The sequence below is a fragment of the Orycteropus afer genome, unplaced genomic scaffold (genome assembly GCF_000298275.1).
Source record: "Orycteropus afer afer isolate SDZICR_OR568_19922 unplaced genomic scaffold, OryAfe1.0 scaffold00108, whole genome shotgun sequence".
Lineage (NCBI taxonomy): Eukaryota > Metazoa > Chordata > Mammalia > Tubulidentata > Orycteropodidae > Orycteropus > Orycteropus afer.
The window spans coordinates 7,256,041-7,264,931 of NW_006921695.1; positions in this window are offsets into that span (position 1 = coordinate 7,256,041).

Below are 8,891 nucleotides of genomic sequence, written 5' to 3' on the forward strand. Positions count from 1 at the left end.
ATGTAGGTTTATTACAAAAAGAAGAAATATAGAATCTTGGATTAGTTTAGATTATGAACTATAAACTATAAGATGCCCATAAAAAGTGGCTCACTCCTTTTAGGTACATATACTCTCCAATTTTTAAAATGCAGTTTTGAAAATAAACAATGACTATTGTTTCTATGTTGTTGTTGTTGTTAGGTGCCATAGAGTCATCTCCGACTCATAGTGACCCCATGCACAGCAGAACAAAACACTGCCTGATCCCTCACCTGCTCCACGATCCCTGCTAGACTTGAGCCCATCATCACAGCCACCGTGTCAGTCCATCTCGTTGAAGGCCTCCCCCTCTTTTGTTGACCCTCCACCCTACCAAGCATGACATCCTTCTCCAGGGAATGGTCCCTTCTGAAACATGACCAAAATAGGTGAGACAAAGTCTGGCCATTCTCGCTTCCAAGGAGCATTTCGGGTGCACTTCCTCCAGGACACATCTGTTAGTTCTTTTAGTAGTCCATGGTACTTTCAGCATTCTTCGCCAGCACCACAACTCAAAAGCATCAACTCTTCTGTGGTCTTCCTTATTCATTGTCCAGCTCTCTCACGCATACAAGGCGATCTATAAGGTAGGCAAAATGCTCTTCCCTCATTATGAGAAATCTTACCTGGTGATAGTTTTTTCCTGAACTTTTAGAAAAGAGGCAACGAGAGTAGTTGGGTTTGGGTTCAAGTGAGAGTCCCTTAAGGAAGATTTTAGACTTGAAGAAAGCTACATTCAGGATTTATTTATCACCCAAAATTTCAATGTTCAGAAAGCTTGGCTAAATGAAGCCAAACCAAAAATCAACCCACTCGACAATGACATATAGCTCTTTTCTTTTAAATACTTAAATGTGCATATCATTAATTCAAGTTCAGTTTAGTTTAAGATTTTTCTTTCGATATTAAATTTGCATACACTGAAATACACAAATCTTAAGTGTACATTCTCTGTTGTTGTTATGTGCTGTCGAGTCGGCCCCGACTCATAGCGACCCCTCCTTGGGTTTCCGAGGCAGTATCACTATGGAAGTAGGATTGCCCAATCTTCCTTCCAAGGTACATTCTCTAAAGGGTGACAAATGCATATACCTATGTAAACCAAATACCTGTCATGATGTAGAGCATATTTACCATTACATAAGATAGTGCTGTCATGTCTTTTCCTAGTCAATCTCCACCTCCAAAGATTGGTGATCACTTCTGATTGTTTTGTACCATAATTATTTTTTTTTTGCCCGTTCTAAAACTTCATGTAAATAGAATCATACATTATATCCTTATGCTACCAGAGCTCCCTCTTTTGTGAAAGGTCTCTGTTATTCAGCAAACAGCTTTTGAGATTCATTCATGTTTTGCATTTATAAGTGGATAACCAAAAAAACAAATCTGTTGCCATTGACTAGATTCTGACTCATAATGACATTCTACTGTATGTATGAATATGCCAGTTTGTTAATCCAGTCTCTTATTGATAAACACTTTGAGCATTTACAGTTTTTGTGTTTCTTATAAACATGACATTTTGTACATGTCTTTTTTTTGAAGCTGTATTTCCTTGCTCTTAGGTAAAAACTTAAGAGTGTAAATACCAGGTCATTGGTAGGTGTATATTTAGTTTCATAAGACATTGTCAGATTTTTCTCAAAGAGGTTGTATTGTTCTACATTTTCCCTGACAGTGTACAAGAGTTTCAGATGTTCAACAACCTCACCAAGTTGTTGTTGATGCCAATCTTTTTCATTTTAGTCATTCTGGTGTGTGTGTAGTGATCTCCTTGTGGTTTTCATTTGCATTTGGCTGCTTTTTGAGTGAACTTTCATCTAAGTCTTCTAATTTTAGCTCCACTATTACTTTCACTTTAAGAGGTACTTGGTGGTGCCATTTTCTAAGGTTTTTTTTTTAGGGGGAGAGAAACTGTAGTGTAATTTGTTTTGCTTCTCAGCTTTCCCCACTTTCAGTTAGATTCAGCTCTCTTTAGTCTACTCCTTCACTTCTTGCCATTCTTCACCTACTTTCCAGCTTGCAAAATTTTGTTACAGTTGTCTTTTGTCCCGTTCTCCTCATCCTTGTGGATTTATAGAAGCAAAACAAGCCAAAAAAGTGGCAGTAACAGTAACAAAACTGTACTATCATTTTAGTAGGGTTTTGGAAATAGGAAATACACCAATTGCCATATCTATATGGAAGTCCAGGGATGTGAATCTAGGTTTTATAGCTCATAGAATATTGCTTGAGAGAAAAGCTATACAATTATGAATGCCCTGTAGGGCAGGTTATTACCATGAGCTGACTGATGGTCCTTCATCTTCATGCTGACACTCTGTGTGAGTTAGCACAGTGGGTGGTGGGGTCATTCTGGAAGTCATTTCTGCACTGGGATGCCCAGCAACAACTTAGCTATACTGAGACTAAGTACCACATAGATAATAAACATATCCCCAACTCAACTTCCCCTTAAGCAAATCCCCCAAATTTCTATAGCTACTCATTAGTACCCAGCACTAGGGGAAGTGTGACAAAGGGGAAGTTAGAATGGCAGGAAACAGCAGTCTTAACTGATACAGTTGAAATGTTTCATTTTTTTGTAAATTTTATAGTCACAGGACCATGTGAAGCTATTGAGAGGGCCTCACTGAAAACTTGGAGGGAGTCTGTGTGAGTGAGGGTCCCTTTAAGCTGCCTCAGCTCAACAGATGCCACCAATTTGATTACAGCTCATAGTTGATCACTTAACCTGGGTGTGGCCGGTATTTTAGTGATTTGTATCTCTCTCTTAAAAGAAAGGCACACAATGGTGGCTGTGTGACTAATGATCAAGAAGACAGTTGAGATAGGGGTTTAGGTGATAAAACTTCATGTAACCATCTGGATGTTGTAATCCTTTTCTGAGACAGAATTCACAGGATTTGGTTGCCAATTTTACATGAAGAGGGGATGGAGAGGAAGCCTAGTGAGAAGATCAGGAACTTTTCTTACCTTCTCCTCTACCCTTTCTTCAAACATGAAATGCTATAAATCCATTCTTTTTCAGAGTCGTATTCTGCTTTTAAAGGTAATATTTGGCTAATATATCTGAATTCCTGGGTAAATAAGAAGTAATGAGTAGGATGCTGCTGCTGGAAGTTTCTTTCAAGGTGTAACTTCTAGAGTGAATCCTCTTTTTGTTTTCCAAACCAAAGGCTTAGCTCCTTTGCAGTTAGATTAAGCTCCCATGTCACTCCAATATTGTTTCTTTGATTGGTAATTATAGTGTCTTAATAATTTCTTGTCATAGGAGTGACATGTTGTTTTACTCATTGGATGAGACAATCAGATTTGTATCCACTGATATTAGATTGTTAAAACAAACCCCTATGTACTTTTTAAGACCTTGAGTTTCTTCTTCCTGAAGAAATGGCTTTTGGAGACTCCTACTCCAGCATAAGAAAAGGTATTTCCTACAAAGGCAATTTCAGCTATATACCTTAAACAGAATTTTGATTCGTTGATGAAGAGATTTATTTTGGCAAACAAATTAACCTGCTACTTCATTAGCTCTGGAATTTTAAGCAAATTACTGAAACTTCCTGAGTCTCTGTTCCTCTCTAAAACTGGAATGACAATAATTATCTTAAAGGTATGTTTTGAACATTACATGATGTTTTGTGTATGAAAAGAGTATCTAGCACATAGTATTTTCCCCATAAAGGTCATTTCTCACAACCAACTTGAAACCAGAAATGCCACTGACACATTCTACTTATGAAGATTTTTTACTGAACACTTCTCTCTCTCTTTTTCTCTACCAGCACAACTGTGGTAGTTAAGGTTATGTGTCAACTTGACTGGGCCTGGTTTTGAGTGGCTGGGCACCTGGGTGTAGTTAGTTATTTCCCATGATGAGAACAGTAATCAACTCCATGGTGAAATCTATTGGAGCAGCTGAGTAGCTGCCTTAGGGATGTAGTCTGCCTCCAGTACATAAGAAGAAGCTTTGAGAAAGGTCTCTGAGCTTTTGGTACATCTGGATCCTGCATTTGGCTGAGTCTTCATCTCAATGGCTTGCCATGTTGTCTGCTAATCTTGGGACTATTAATGGACTTAAACTAGTGCCCTGCCATGTTGCTTGATAATTTTGGGACTGTGCCATTTTACTTGTGGACTTTGGGTTTGTCAGCCTCAGCAGCCAGCAGCTGCTGAATTAAGAGAAACCTCCAGCTCCAGTGGGCTGGGAGCCAGAGGCAGAGTTGAAGCCCCAGGTCAAAGGGCTTTTACCAGCCCCTCTCTGGTAGTGTAGTGCCTAAGGCACTTGACTGCTAACCAGAAGGCTGGCAGTTCAAACCCACCAGCCACTCCTCGGAAGGAAGATGGGGCAATCTACTTCCGTAGTAATACTGCCTTGGAAATCCAAGGAGGGGTTGCTATGAGTCGGGTCTGACTTGACGGCACATAATAACAACAGAGCTGGCACTTTGAACGCAGAATTCTAGCCTCGTAACTATAAGAGTTGTTGTTATATGCCGTCGAGTCAGCCCTGACTCATAGCGACCCCTCCTTGGGTTTCTGAGACAGTATCACTATGGAAGTAGGATTGCCCAACCTTCCTTCCGAGGAGTGGCTGGTGGGTTTGAACCGCCAGCTTTCTGGTTAGCAGTCAAGTGTTTTTAGCCACTATGCAAAACGGGAGCTCTGGTAGCATAGTGCCTAAGGCACTTGACTGCTAACCAGAAGGCTGGCAGTTCAAACCCACCAGCCACTCCTCGGAAGGAAGGTTGGGCAATCCTACTTCCGTAATGATACTGCCTCGGAAACCCAAGGAGGGGTCGCTATGAGTCGGGGCCGACTCGATGGCACATAACAACAACAAACTATAAGAGAATAAAACCCTGTTTGTTAAAGCCACCCATTTGTGGTGTGTCTGTTATAGCAGCACTAGAGAACCAAAACAAGTAAAATTAATTTATCAATTTGGGGAATAATTAATTCTCTCCCTACCCAGCTTCATCGTCTGCCTGGATTCAGGCCTTAACTAATCAAATACTATACTCCTTGTTCTCACCATTGCTCTATAAGTTTATCACACTGTGATAGCTTGTGTGTTGCTGTAATGCTGGAAGCTATGCCTGTGCTATGCCAGCAGGGTGACTCATGGTGAACAGGTGTTAGCAGAGTTTTCACACTAAGAAGACTAGGAGTAAAGGCCTGGTGATTTACTTTTAAAAATTACCCAATGAAAATCTTATGTATATCAACAGAATATTGCCCAACTTACTTGCTTTGGACATGTCATAAGGAGGGATCAATTGCCAGAGGAGGACATTATGCTTGATGAAATAACAGGCCAATGAGGTTGTGAGAGAATCTAAATGAGATGGATTGGCATAGTAGGCACAATGATGGACTTGAACTTGCTGGCAATTGTGAGGATGATGCAGGACTAGGGAACATTTTGTTCCATTATACAAAAAGTCGCCATGAGTCTAAGTTGACTCAGTGCCACCTAACAGAAACAACCACCCTTTGTCCACAATGATGGTTATGGTACCTTAGTTAGGCCAATGACTGACCTATCCAGGAATTTTGAAGAAAATAGTGGCGTTCTTTCCACTGGGCTTGTAAATTTGGTAGGATGTAAGTTTAGGCTGCTGTGGCCACCTATGGAGAGAGCCCATTTGAGAATGGAGCTGACATAGAGAAAAAGTGACCAGGAGGTGGGAAAAGTCAGTTTCCTGAAGACATAATTTTTGCCTTTGGATATTCTATTCCTGTAACTTAAAGGTCCCTGGGTGTCCTAGTTATGTGAGCCAAAAGATACCATCTGGTATTCAAACCAAAACCAAACCCACTGCCATTGATTTGACTCATAGAGATCCTACAGGACAGAGTAGAACTGCCCCAAGGGTTTCCAAGGCTGTAAATCTTTACCGAAACAGACAGCCTCATCTTTCTCCCACAAACTAGTGGGTTCAAATGGCTGAGTTTTTGGTTAGCAGATGAATGCTTTAACCACTGCACCGCCAGAGCACCTTATCTGATATTCAAGCTAATGTTATGTTAGTTCTTGACTCTTATAACTAAAAGAGTGCTGGGTAATTCAGAGCTGAGGCTTCTTCCACCACCTCTTCATTTCCATTGACTGTGGGAAGTTTTGCTAGCATTTGGTCCTTTCTTTCATCGAGTCAGAAGGAGGCTTTTAAAGAAAAGATACACCAAAAGGGCAGATGGTCAACTTATAATGGACCATGTAGCTCAGTGTTTGGGATTTTTAGAAATAGTTCTATGAGTTTTCTAAATAATCTCAGTAAACCCAAACCAAAGCCACTGCTATAGAGTCAATTCTGATTCACAGTGACCCTATAGGACAGAGTAGAACTGTCCCAGAAGGTTTCCAAGGCTGTAAATTTTCACAGAAGCAGACTGTCTCTTCTTTTTCCTACTGAGAGGATGGTGAGTTTGTATCACTGACCTTTTGGTTAGCAGCTGAATGCTTAACCACTGTGCCACCAGGACTCTCTAATCACAGTAGGGTTATGACCTTAAAACTGTAGCTCATTTGAGAAATGTCTAAAATAAGAATTGTAGGTGAAATGTCTGAAAGGCATTGGGGATACATCTGTTTAGGCCTCACATGTGTTTATATGTGGTTTGATGTGGTACAAAAAGAAGCAGTTGTGGTTGGAAAAAAAAGATGACCAACGTTTATTGACACCAGGTGTTCAGCACTTCTCTCATAAAGTGTGCTTGCTGCAGGAAGGCCAAAGGATGTCACGAGGCACCAATCAAACATGAATTTCAAAGCAGGTCACAGAGAGGTCTCATGAGAATTGAGTCATCACGCTTACAGCAGTGTGGGAAGGAGGAGCCTCAACAGTTCTGTACTAGAGAACGTGTAATATATTCTAGACTGTGTGCCTGTTTAGTTTCAGGAAAACATTTTCTGTCAGGTTAAATTAATGTCATTAAATTGTGTTTTAAATTTGTTGCTTTATTTGTATTTAATTTGTAAATTGGGTCTAGTGACAGCTTTGCAAATCTACAAATTTCATTTTTTTATGAGTTTTATAAGTTTTTGCAGTTTCATGTTTACTCTTACTTAAGTCAAAAGCAGAGAGACTTACTCTTAAATAATTCAATTAAAATTTCAATAGCGTGCATCCTTGTTGTTGTTGTTGTGTGCCGTCAAGTCGGCCCCAACTCATAGCGACCCCTCCTTGTAATGGAAATAGCGTGAAGTAAAAATGATAAAACCTGGGCCCTAGGGAGCCCTGGTGGTGCAGTGGTTAAAGCCATCAGCTGCTAACCAGAAGGTTGGTGGTTCAAAACCACCAGATGCTCCTCAGGAGGAAGATGTGGCAATCTACTTCTGCAGAAATTTACAGCCTTGGAAACTCATGGGAGCAGTTCTGCTCTGTCCTATATAGGATTGCCATGAGTCAGAGTTGACTTGTTAGCTGTGGGTTTTTTGGTGTCTGAGTCCTATCTGGTCCACAACCCTTCTGTCAGTTTGTCATACTGTGGTGACTTGCTTTTTGTTGTGATGCTGGAAGCTATGGCACCGGTATTTCAAATATCAGCAAGGTCACCCATGGAGGACAGGTTTCAATGGAGCTACCAGATCAAGACAGACTTAGAGAGACCTGGGGATCTACTTCTGAAAATTGTTTGAGTGTTGTTTAGTATCATAGCAATATGTGAACTTCACTGACAGGTGGTGGCTGTGCTTGAGGTGCATTGGCCAGTAATCAAACCCAGGTTTCCACATGAAGGCAAGAATTGTGTCACTGAACCACGGCTGCTCCCGTTAATACTGGGAGAATTTTATTTTTTTTCTTTTAAAAGAGTAATATTCACTGTCTATGAAATAGTCCTGCACCACCCTGCCAAAAAATCAAACTTGAATTTGGTCAAGCTGACCAAGCTTCTAGATCCGACTATCAAATTGCTGGGAAAAATAGCACACAAAAGCATGTTAATGGCATTATGGAGGTGCAGCCAGCAAAATCTAGACTGTGGGAAACTCTATGAGTATTTTAATAAATAAATTGAAAAAAGAAAAAAAGGGGGTGAAGACACCTACAGATTAACAAAACAAAACAAAATATAGCAACTAACCATATATTTGGACCTTGTTTGGATATTGATTAAAAATAAGAAATAAACTGAAAATATAATGTAAGGAATTTGTGAGAAAGTTGGAGATTTGAATGGTGTCTGGATGTCTGATGATTCCAGAAAATTTTTGTGGTGGTTATTGTTTGGTGTGATAATGCTATTTAGTTGTGTTAAAGAACTTTGAGTGTCCTTGCCTTTTGGAGCTATGTTGTTGTTGTTAGGTGTTGCTGAGTCGACTCTGATTCACAGTGATCCTATGTACAACAGAAGGAAACATTGTATGGTCATGCACCACCCTCATAATCTTTTCTATGCTTGAGCCCATCATTGTAGCCACTGTCAACCCATCTCATTGAGGGTCTTCCTCTTTTTGCTGACCCTCTACTTGACCAAACATGTTATCTTTCTCCAGGGCATAGTCCCTTCTGACAACATTATCAAAGTAGGTAAAATGAAGTCTGGTCATTCTTGCTTTTAAGGAGCATTCTGGCTACACTTATTCCAGGACAGATTGGTTCATTCTTCTGGCAGTCCAAGGTGTTTTCAGTATTCTTCTCCAACACCATAATTCATAGGCATCAACTCTTCTTTGGTCTTCCTTATTCATTGTCCAGCTTTCACATGCAGATGAGGTGATTGAAAATACCATGGCTTGGGTCAGGCACATCTTAGTCTTCAAAGGGACAGCTTTGTTTTTCAACACTTTAAAGAGGTCTTTGCAGGAGATTTTGTCCAGTGCAATACAATGTCTGATTTCTTTCTTTTTTTTTTTTTTT